The sequence below is a fragment of the Echeneis naucrates genome, chromosome 16, assembly GCF_900963305.1.
Source record: "Echeneis naucrates chromosome 16, fEcheNa1.1, whole genome shotgun sequence".
In the NCBI taxonomy this organism is placed as follows: domain Eukaryota; kingdom Metazoa; phylum Chordata; class Actinopteri; order Carangiformes; family Echeneidae; genus Echeneis; species Echeneis naucrates.
In genome coordinates, this window is record NC_042526.1 from 2,925,302 (window position 1) to 2,937,584 (window position 12,283).

At 43.2% G+C, this 12,283-nt stretch overlaps 1 protein-coding gene across 1 annotated transcript in view; it reads left to right on the forward strand.

Moving 5' to 3' along the window:
• Positions 1-810: 810 nt before the first annotated feature.
• Positions 811-12,283, forward strand: part of ppfibp2b (PPFIA binding protein 2b) — a 54,465-nt gene continuing 42,992 nt past the window's right edge. Inside the window, exon 1 of the mRNA XM_029523777.1 lies at positions 811-1,009. The gene's annotated coding sequence lies outside the window, so the exon portion shown is untranslated. The remainder of the gene's footprint in view (positions 1,010-12,283) is intronic.

Genomic DNA, 12,283 nt, shown 5'->3' on the forward strand with positions numbered 1-12,283 from the left:
AGAGCTCATCCCATAAACACGTTTGATTTCCACTTATACAAATAATTGGATATTAGATTGCTATGGGGTTTATTACAAACATTATATTCAGACAGCTACAAATCAGTTACATCTGAAACTGGTAATCACAAAGCCAGCTGATCAAAAAAGAAAATCGTCCAAATGCAGATTGTTGCAGAAATACTTTTGGACTCTAGATGTCAGTATTTTATCAAAGGAAAACAAGATGTCAACGTAAAATTCAGCTGATTGTTTTGTTGCTGAGTGTTTTCTATGTCATATATTGGTCTTTCAAGAACATTAAAAATAATGAAAATAAATGTCTGAATACTCTCATCCTTTTTTTTGTCATTTGATTCTTAAGTATTTTAAGTATGACATATACATTAAGGACCTTTTCTTTGAACTAACATGTGCTTTTATGTGTTTAAATTCAAATTATCCAACATTTTATTGGGATTATTGTATACTTTTACTTTCCTGCATTCACATGCTGTCTACTGCAGGTTGTAATTTTAACAGCAAAGACATGAAACTGAAATCTATGTGTAAATTTTCACTTTTTTTAACAACTATTTGACTGCCTGTAGTGTTTTGTTTTGTTTTGGGTTTTTTTTTTTTTCATTCATAATCACTATGAATTGCAGTACACAATATATTAAATAGATTTTTTTTTAACTAAAATACCCCAGCATGAATCTAAAATTAGGAGCATTTTGGGCGGTCAGAGATGTGGGAGTGCGCACTCTCCGAGCGGCTCGTGAACGCATCATGCCTATCACATGGCAGGTGAACCGGAGCTCGGAGCGGACTGTGTGCAGTTCAGGGCATCTTCCTGCCTGCAGGAGTGTGTGTTGTATGTTTGTATGCATGTATCTATGTGTGTGTGAGTGTGTGTCTGTGTCATGAGGAAGTCTAAGTGTGTGTGAGCTGTTTTTCTTCATCTTGGAAGCAGAAGTGAAGGATTTGTTTGAAGGATAAAGGTCCGGAGGAGTTGCAGCGCCTGTTTGTGAGTAAAATGACAACATGAAGCTCTTTGCTGGGAGTTGACTGTGTGTAGTTCACTTACAGGTTAGCCTGCTGCTGTCGACAAGTTAAAACGAATACCGTAGTGTTGTCTTACAGCAAACTAAAGAATGATAAGTTTATTAAAACTTAAAACAGCAGTCAGATCCTCAAAGCTGTAATTTATACATGAAATGAAATCAACATGGAGGGGTTATTCTGGCTTTGGTGGATTTCTTCACACTGCCTAAGGAAATCTGTCAGAAATAAATGTGTATTGTTTCTTATGGGAGCTATTTTGTCTATGATGAGCCGTACAGACTCAAGTTTAGCTTTTAAATCCTCTTTATTGATATTTAATGAGCTTATACCTCCTTTTTGATACAGCAGGGAGTTCATACTGCTTATATTATCGGCATGTTTAAAATAAAGTGGGCTCCAACAGAGCTTTGATAGATATACTGAGGATTATCTCTCACAGACAGTAGGCTGGTGTCTTCTTTACACATGACTGTGGTTGTGTTTGGTGCTCCAGCAACATGCCTCAGGATAGAAAACATGCTTTTCTTTTTCTTTTTCTTTAAAATTGTGACTCTGGTGCTTCCCCTCTCGCTCGGTCATGTAGCCCACTGTCAGCTCGGAGACACAAAATGATGTTTAGCTGTACTGACACATGCTGTGCAATTGCAAATCATCAGCCTCTGACAGTGTGAGTAGAAGAAGGAGGGAAGGGGGGAGAGAGAGAGAGAGAGAGAGAGAGAGAGAGAGAGAGAGAGGATGCTGATGCTGATGTGCTAATGGCTGTATATAAGGCTGATGTGTTGCTCCCTTCTGCTAAAGTATCTACTGCATCCAACGCTGGAGTTACACATGTACACACACACACACACACACACCCTGACATCACAGACTGTTGGCTTGAGAGAGCTGAAGGAGCCTCCTGCCACTGAATGCAGCAGGCCGGTGCCTCTTTTCTATTGCAAATCTCATTTAAAAGGGAGGGAGCTGAAAAGCATCATTTGCCACTGATGACAGTGAGTTGATTAAAAGCTGGTTTGGTTGGCAGTTGCGTGGCATCAGCACTAAGACACAAAAGAGGAAATAAAAAAACGGGCTGAAGGAAAGTGGCAGTGGACGCGTTTACAATAAATTTTGATATTGTAACACACGAACAGCCGTTAGTTCTGACAGTTTCGTGAGCCTGCTTGTTTGAAAAGCTGAACCTGTGTGTTGTGCACGCACACGGCGGATCAGCAGATGGTGGCACTCATCCCTGTGATCAAAGCCACTTGTGTAATACCCAAAATGGGGGTCTCTCTCTGCAGGCAGATAGGTTCAGATGAGTCCCCTGACATCTTCACTACTGCTGCAGTTCACTGGAGGTAATCCACCACTCCCTCACAACGAGGAGTAAATGAAGAAGGGAAGGAGAGATACAGGGGAGATGAAGAGGCAAAATGGGGAGAAACCAGGAGAGAAAGTCCTGCTGTTGATCTACAGGGAAGAATCTGCCGAGGGACTGGAAGGAAAGACGGTGGGGGAGCGGAAGAGGAAGGAAAAAGAGCATGAAAATGAAATGACTGCAGTGTATTAGAGGTTATCGTTGGTTTCCTATCAAAGCCAAGAGAAAGGAAATGAGAAAAAGGTGGTGGAGCTGAGCAGAGGATCGACTTTGCACAGGCCAAGAAAGAAGAGAAAGGGGAGAAAAAATGAAATGCATCTCGACTGTCCCAGTAAATCTGAAAGACAAAAACATTTTTGTTTCAGTTTTCCTCATAACTCACCAAACGCACCACACTTGCCCCAAACATGAGTCGGTTTGGGGCGAATTAAAGGTTTAAAAAGTCACAAAGGAAATTACTGTGTTGCTGGAAATAGGAACTAAACAAACACAATATACAATATACAATATATAATTCAGTGTCATGAAACCAAATCCCTTCTTGAATGCAGTCATTGGGCAGAGTTGTGTGTAGCAACCACCTTATAGCTCGTTTAAAGGATGAGAGCTTGTTTTTGTTGTTTGAGGTCATGGTGGGGGTCATGGTGGGGGGGCGGCAGAAGCCAATCTCAGCTCATCCATTCAGGCAGAGTCCTCCATGTCTGCTGAGCCACCATGCCCCCCTCTTTAAATACCGCTGCAGTAGCTGCTAATCTTCCAGTCATCCATACACACACAGCACCTACAACAAACTGCAACTAAGCTAAATCATTGAAAGTCCTGAACAACACTCAGATCAACCAAGTTCAGAATTTATTAATCCAAGAAATATCAATTTCCCGGCAGGACTCCCCTAAAAGCTTCACTGCAATCCAAACAAAAATCAACTACACACATACAGAGAGGAGGCATCCTGGAAGGTTACGTGAATATAAATCAATGAGTTCAAGAAGAAGGCTGTCATTTTCAGTGGAGAGGTTAAAAATTACAAACCAAGTGGGAAGAATGTCTGAAAGATTTTAATACAGACGGAGAACGGTGGTGGATGTTGGATTATAATTATTGTCAGCATTAGGTTCGTCCGTTCGTCCTCTAAAAAGACAAAAACAAACTGTAACCTCATCCTGTAACGTGATCGGCCGCTGTTCCCATTGTGACTCTTCTTCTGTGTAACCTTATTCTCCTGTAGCCGACCCGCCGGGCTCTGAAGAGCTGCTCTACACGCTTGGCTGTCATAGTTTTTTTTTATTGTTGTTTTCGTTTAAATCGGATGAATGCTAATGAGAACGGCGGCTCGCTGCACTCACTGAACCTCAGAGCTGTCTCAGATGGTTCGCTCCAGTCAGGCTGCAGCAGGAGGTGGCACTGCCATTTTGGAGGTGATCACCTGAATCAGACTCAGAACTCATGAGTCTGATGAGGACAACAGCGGTGTTTATTCAGAAACTCTGCCGTGGATGGAGAGCTGTTTCTGTCTCTGCTTCAGTCAGCTCAGATGAACGTAAAACAGTTTGTACCTTTTTGACTTTTACAGATACTAAGATTTCTCTCCTCGTGCCAAGTCAATTTTTGACCTCCAACTATTTAAAGAATTTAAAACCCATCATCCCAGAAATGGGGAATATAAAACACAAGTCACTTTATTAAATTATCTTTTGAGCTTGTACGCGTAGATTGATCACTTTGAATTCTGTCAGCAGGATATTTGAGTCTTTGTTGCTCAGTATAGTCGTTTCAATGAGTGAGGCTTCACGTTGAACTATGAATTCTGGGAGGTCACCACATATCATATCAGATCCTAAAATGGGTGAAAGTAATGAAGACAAGACTGGAACTTTAATATGAACTCAGGCTGTTCCTCCCATGATGCTTTGCTGTGTTGTCTCATCGGCTTCAACACATGGCAGAATGAGTCCACTTCGTTACTCACAGTAGCTCCTGTTGGGTTTTGTTTCCAGTGAAGTTGCTGATTGGTTATCGCCAGCTGGCACACGACACCGTGTTTTTCTATAATGCGTCTGTATTAGGAGGTGTTGACGTGCTGTTTTTGCAGCGCTGCCTTGCTGACGTTGGTGCCCGAGGCCTCGGCAGGTTTCGATGCCCGAGGCCGCGTCAAGGCTTCAAAATTAGCTGGTCAAATTAATTTTTCAGATGATGCAACAATTAGTGTAGTTCAACTTATGACTAGTTATTTTTTTATATATATATATATGACAGTCATGTGGTGAATATTATTATTTTTAATATAATAAAATAGAATTTAGAATCTGATGAGGAGAAAGAAAGCAGAATTGTGTTTTGTCCGACAAACTCGCTCTCACCTCTGCTGGACAGATCTTTGCAGCTGTGTGTGAATGTGTGACAAGGCCATGCAACATCGACTTGTCAAAGTAATTTTACCATGGTCATCTCACACACACAGACACACAAACAGACACTGTGTTTGTGCAGCTATCCTTGTTTTAACTTTGACTTCCATTCATTGTGGAGAAACTGAACCCAAACCTTCACCAGGACCTTTTACCTCATCTGGACCAGAGTTTATACCAGGAGGAGGCCCAACAACAGCAACAACACAGACACACACTCTCTGTGATCTGATCAGTGATCATTTTTCATGAGCAAGTGTGATGAGGTGGAAGATCTAAATATAGTCCTGGAAATGTTTACGTACAAATGAACCAGGCTGTCGGCTCCATCGTAGAATTTGCCATTGTTGTGTAGAAACCAGAGAAGACATAAGGTCTGGGTTTTCTGCTCCACAACCTGAATATTTAAACAAAAAAATGTCAAACACTATCAAAGTCACAACTGCAAATTACAGGTTTCTGAAAAAGCACTTCAGAAACAAACAGAATCAGGAAATTGTTCGGCCAAAGTTGAGCTTTTTGTTGTTGTTGGAAAACTCGCCGCCATGTTTCTAGTCTTCATGTGTGGAACATTTCTGAGAGTTTGTGTGCATTTCCTCATTTGTTGCATGAACACAACTCTGTCCTTTCGCCACGTCTCTCTGAGGGGAAGCAGAAACCGTCAGCTGGAATCAGCTCGACCGGTTTTTTAACTATCAAAGCTACACAAGTGTTCCCTCAGTTGAAACTGAGGGAACACATCAGTCTGAGAGAGAGAGAGAGAGAGAGAGAGAGACTGAGGGAACACATCAGTCTGAGAGAGAGAGAGAGAGAGAGACTGAGGGAACACATCAGTCTGAGAGAGAGAGAGAGAGAGAGAGACTGAGGGAACACATCAGTCTGAGAGAGAGAGAGAGAGAGACTGAGGGAACACATCAGTCTGAGAGAGAGAGAGACTGAGGGAACATATCAGTCTGAGAGAGAGAGAGACTGAGGGAACATATCAGTCTGAGTGCGAGAGAGAGAGAGAGAGAGACTGAGGGAACACATCAGTCTGAGAGAGAGAGAGAGACTGAGGGAACACATCAGTCTGAGAGAGAGAGAGAGAGAGACTGAGGGAACACATCAGTCTGAGAGAGAGAGAGACTGAGGGAACATATCAGTCTGAGAGAGAGAGAGACTGAGGGAACATATCAGTCTGAGTGCGAGAGAGAGAGAGAGAGAGACTGAGGGAACACATCAGTCTGAGAGAGAGAGAGAGAGAGACTGAGGGAACATATCAGTCTGAGTGCGAGAGAGAGAGAGAGAGAGACTGAGGGAACACATCAGTCTGAGAGAGAGAGAGAGTGAGACTGAGGGAACATATCAGTCTGAGAGAGAGAGAGAGAGAGAGACTGAGGGAACATATCAGTCTGAGAGAGAGAGAGACTGAGGGAACATATCAGTCTGAGTGCGAGAGAGAGAGAGAGAGAGAGACTGAGGGAACATATCAGTCTGAGAGAGAGAGAGAAACTGAGGGAACACATCAGTGTGTGTGTGTGTGTGTGTGTGAGTGTGAGAGAGAGTGAGACCGAGGGAACACATCAGTCTGAGAGAGAGAGAGAAACTGAGGGAACACATCAGTGTGTGTGTTTGTGTGTGTGTGTGAGAGAGAGAGACTGAGGGAACACATCAGTCTGAGAGAGAGAGAGAAACTGAGGGAACACATCAGTCTGAGAGAGAGAGAGACTGAGGGAACATATCAGTCTGAGTGCGAGAGAGAGAGAGAGAGAGACTGAGGGAACACATCAGTCTGAGAGAGAGAGAGACTGAGGGAACATATCAGTCTGAGAGAGAGAGAGAGAGAGATTGAGGGAACACATCAGTCTGAGAGAGAGAGAGACTGAGGGAACACATCAGTCTGAGAGAGAGAGAGAGACTGAGGGAACACATCAGTCTGAGAGAGAGAGAGAGAGAGAGACTGAGGGAACACATCAGTCTGAGAGAGAGAGAGAAACTGAGGGAACACATCAGTGTGTGTGTGTGTGTGTGTGTGTGAGTGTGAGAGAGAGTGAGACCGAGGGAACACATCAGTCTGAGAGAGAAAGAGAAACTGAGGGAACACATCAGTGTGTGTGTGTGTGTGTGAGTGTGAGAGAGAGTGAGACCGAGGGAACACATCAGTCTGAGAGAGAGAGAGAAACTGAGGGAACACATCAGTGTGTGTGTTTGTGTGTGTGTGTGAGAGAGAGAAACTGAGGGAGAGAGAAATTTTCTGGCTGAATTCGAGAACAGCACATCCTCCTCTTAAATGTCAGTGGTCCTGTCGCATTGATGTCACTTGGTGAAGAATCTGGTGTTTCTTGTTGGCTTGGTGCTGCTCACGCACAAACACAAACACACACACACACACACACACACACACACACACACACACACACACACACACACACACACAAACAGGTTTGCACTGTTCTCCTTGCTGGTCACGTTGCATTGACTTTCATTGTATTGCAGTTGCAGTTTAACACATAAACGCGACAAATTCTCAAACTACAGCTCAGGCCCTCTTCACACCTCACCCCTAACCTTACGCGGGACCTCAGAGGTGACGCTCTGCCTCATTAGGACCAGGCTCCGGTCCCCATGAGGACTACTGGTCCTGACAAGGTCAGTGTTTATACACAGTTGTATTTACCCTGTGTGACAGGAGGGCCTTGGGGGCTTAGGTCTGGCCTCTAGCTGGTGACACTAATCCAAACAGGCTAAATGAAATGAGGAGGAACAGCAAACTAACACACACCCGCCTCTGTCTCTCTGTGTGTGTGTGTGAGTGTGTGTCTCTTCTGTGCTATCCTGTGTTAATATTTAACCCTTCCTCTCAACCGTACAGGTTTCACCTGCGTTTTGGCATTTCCTGTTCTCTCAGGCTCATCGAAAGAAATTGACCAGCGTTCGGGTTTCGGTGATGCTCGAACTTTAAATGCTGCTGGTTTTCCCACTTTGTTAAACAACGGCAGCTTCCTGTTGATGTTTGGGAGGTTAGACTCCTCTGGTCATCAAAGGCAGCATGATAATCTTATGTAACTGTAAATGCTGTTTTTTGAGGAGATGTAGTCATTTGCATTTCTAACGTATGCACATCCAAATGTCTTGGCTGGATTCTGTATATATGTGCACACGGTGGAATAATGTTCCCAACCTTCTGTTCCTGCAAGACGAGTTAGAAAACAAACTGCAGATGGAACATTTCCTTCACAGTTGTTACTGGTCCGCTGCCTCCTGTCCCTGATAATTCACCCTGCGTTACAATCAGGAACGTACCGGTGGGTGAGCCCAACTACAAAAAAAGGAAATGACTTCTTTGCATCAAACAGAATCACACGTCACGTCGGATATTAGAAACCGGTTTTTACGGCGTGTGTCATGATGTTTGACAGTTCATGTATCGAATAAAGGAGGGAAATGGCTTCTGATGAAAATCCTGAATTATTTTACTTTTTCAAATGTGACCAATTTTTGCTGCATACAGAAAATCTTTTCAAGTAATGAATTTGTTTATTTGATGTGGTATAAAGTGAGATGTCCATGAAATCAGGGCCAGGTTCTATGTTAATGCTGTGTATGTCCCGTCCAGTCCAATACATACAGTATTCAGAAACTGTCTTTGGTAACCTACGGTTGTGACCCAAGCCCCGCCCACCTGGACCCACCATCCAACCACGCCGAATACGGTGGTTTTTGGTTTTTAACATCACAAATACATCATCTAATGGATATCAACAATTCAAAGAAAACACCAGTGAAGTGTAAAAATATGGGCCCTTTAAATAAATAAATAAATCCGGCTGTAGCTTCTCATGACGGAGGATTTACTGACTGACTTTTTTTGGGGGTCAAACAGTCACCTTCAGTACTGGGAACCTGTAATGGACATTTTTAACTGTACAAACCAAACGATCGATCAGTTCCTGCTCTGTTGGTTATCTGGGAAGGTGCTGAATTAGCCAATCAGCGCTCTCACGCCCAGCAGATTACTGTGAACAATATTTTTGCTGCTTTATCTTTTCTTCCATTATCTTTGAGTGAAGATGAATTTGGGGGGGGGGGGGGGCTGACATTGGAGAAATTAATGTGAGATGAGTGTGTTTAGCTGACATTCGGTCCAGCTGTGTGTGTCTGTGTGTCTCCATCCTCCACTGATTACAGTGAGTCAGTTTGATGATTAGTAATAAGTAATATGCTTATGTTAATAGTCCAGCGGCTAAGTGTCATACATCAATCCGCTTAGTGTCGGCTCATATCAGCTCCGCTGTTTGCCTTTGTTGATGGAGCGCTGCCTCGCGGGTGAAATCGACCACTTTATAGCTTATCTCTGGCTTCCTTTGACTTTTTCTTTCAAACCCTGCACATCGAGCCCAGCGTGTTCTTTCTCACAGTACATCCAGTTGCATCATGTTTTTAAATATTTTAGCGCTGGGAGTCATCACGGCCCTGACATAAAGTCTAAAAGCCCTAATGGAGGGTCATTCATTACACTGACCCTTTCATCAGACCGTCCACAGAAGAATCCACAGAGAAGCTCTTCTGCAGATTTCATCTGTCCATCTTTGCTCTTAGTGCCGCTGGGCAAGTTGTTACAATGCTGCGATTAACACAGTCAGGCTGACATGACAAAAATGTGGTCGTACAGGACGCCTTCCAGGTGTCAGCGTGTCCATACTGCAACAGCCGCAGCCTTGTAATCTCTCCTGCAAGCCCCCCGATGCAAAGTAAAATATGAGGAGTCAACATTTGTGTTTAGATATTTAGGAGGTAATCTGATTCATCGGTCTGAAAGCTGCTTTACTGGAATTAACAACCACACAAAATCAATAATTAGCCCTCTGGCTAAATGAAAAATGACATGAAAGTAGGCCACACCAAAGGTTTGAGTTCTTCACAAGAACGATTAAGGGCAATAACATTCCCAGGATATCCACTGACTGAAATGACTTCTTGGGAAAGTTCATATATTTCTTAAGAGTACAGCACAGAGCGGTTGCATAATGTGACTCCGTTTGATTTGCCTGTTGTTTCTCTGACCTTTCTGTGACTCCCATCAGCAGCACGCAATGTCAGCCAGGAAAAGACCCCGTTCATTATGTGCTCAGTTTTAGTCTGTGCTGTTGTTGTCATAATGTGTTACAATTACATCAAAAGGGCTGCATGATCTGCAAACAAAATCATGTTGCAGTGATTTTTCAGATCATAGTGGGAACAGAACTGATGATTAAAATGGTGATGATGCGATTTTTGCATCCAGCAATCACATTTCTGTTCAACTGGAGTGAAGGATTTGTGGGCCAGTGACATCTCGGCCTCTCTTTGTACATCAGGTGTCCCACAGGTGCTAATAAATAACATGAAGCTGATAACAAGTTATTAGGAAAGAATAAAAAAGAGATCTGAATTGCTGTTTGTTGCTCTGGTTTTGTGTGTTGGTACGTTGCCCTTTACGCAGAGGGCGAAATAGATTACGGCAGGAATGAAGTCAGAAGTCAACTGCACCGACTAGAGCAGAACAGAGAACTGAAAAATCTGAGAATAAGAAGAGAGAGAACGGAAAGCGGAGCCGTGTTTCCTCGAGAGAAGTGAGCACGACAAATCGGCGCCGAATGAAACGTACTTGAATAGGAACTAAATAGGACGACAAAGAGCAGACCAGCGGTGAACTGTATATTCCTGCTCTCCCAGCAGCTACGCATCAGCCACGGTTCACAGATCACACATGACCCATAGTCATACACCAGAACAGATAATCTAAGCAGTGTTCGAGCCCACAGACTCAGCTCTAAGATGATGCTTTTTATAGCTTTTCTCTCGCTCGCTCATGAGTGTGAGGGGCCGGTGGTGAGTAGACCCACTCACAGAGGAATAATCTCACCAAAAATAAATAAATAAACAAATAAAAAATAGAAAAGATGATTCGCTTCTTACTGCCTGGACAAAGCAGATACCGCAGCTGGTGTGACTGTGAGCGTCTGCACGTTTTATCACGACCGGCTCCAGTGGAAATGGAAACATGCACTTATATCACCTGTCCTGTCCAAAGGAGAAAATAATTTGCTCCCTCGTGTGACTTAAGTCCATTTTTGTTCAAAATCCTCTGAAGCTGAGCAGAAAAAGAGGCATGGCTAATGGATAACAGCAGGTAGGGAGACATGAAATGAAATCCAAATAGTTGGTAGTTTCTCAGGTTGTTAGTGCAAACCTGCATTCATCCTTTTCCATTTCCCTCTCTGTGGTTGAGTTTGGTTCCTGCTTCCTCGTGTTCATGCAGCACAATCATATCAAGATCTGCTGATATGATTGTGTGCGTAAAGGCACCCAGCAGATGTTTTATCATGTGCAGAATAATGGAGGCTGGATAAGTGTTGAAACTACTGTGTGTTGTGTTTTAGTGTGTGAAAGCTGAAACTTTATCATCAGTGCTTCTTTTTTTTCTGTCTGTTCTCAAACCAGCATTTTTTTTTCTGCAGCCAAGGGAAAAGTGCTGATTTGTGAAAAGTGCTCGGATTGCAGGTGGATTTGAGGATCTTTGGTTTGCAGCTTATACCGCAGCATGCCTTTATACAGGGCCTGTATAAGCTGTATGTGTGTCGAAAACCCCCCAGCAGACGGCTTTGTCAAGTCAGAACCACCCATCATCAAGTAATCATCGGATGGCAGCTCCTAAACTACATTTTTTGAATAGCTGAAATGTTTCAGGCCTTTGACTCTCCCAAACCTCACCAGTCCTCCGACCTGAGGGAGCACTCAGCTGATAACGAGTGTGCTGCTTTTTGCAATCATGGCTACGATAATTAACATGAATTAGACGTTCTAATGGCTCCTTACCACACCTTTCCATAATAAAGACACTTCATTTGTCAGGGTCACAGTTTGGTTAAGTTCAGGAAGGAAGAGATCCCAGGTCTTTTCAAATGAACGTGTTAAAGGATTTATTCGTAATTGTAATCGTGACACAGCTAATATTGGCATCCACAGCTGTTTACTCACAAATGGCTCTCTCCAGTGGTGGAAAGTAATGCCGTCGCCGACTCTGGGCTCTTCCTGCCATCTTTTCTTCAAGGTGTTTGTGGAGATGAGTCATAGCTGTTAAAGTTTTACCTCACTGTTAAGGTACTGTCTGTTTAAAAACCATTGTTCTAGTCCAAAACCCCAAATATTCAAATGAAAATAAAGTCAAAAGATGCTTCGTATTCAAATCTAATTAAATGAACATGCCAAGTTTTATTTAGTCAGTTATTTTGACGAGCTCTGCTTCTCCTTTGGCTCAGGAGAGAGAGCTGTGAGCACTGAGGTGGGTGTAGCTGTGAGAAAAACGGCACATATTGTCATGTTCGACAAACTAGTTTTTCTGGAGTTTGTCACTCCTCCTGGGAAATGATGTGTCTGGTTCCATAACAACGGGAAATTAGGAAACCCTGACATGTGACGCATGACAGCATACTAATACAAACTTAAA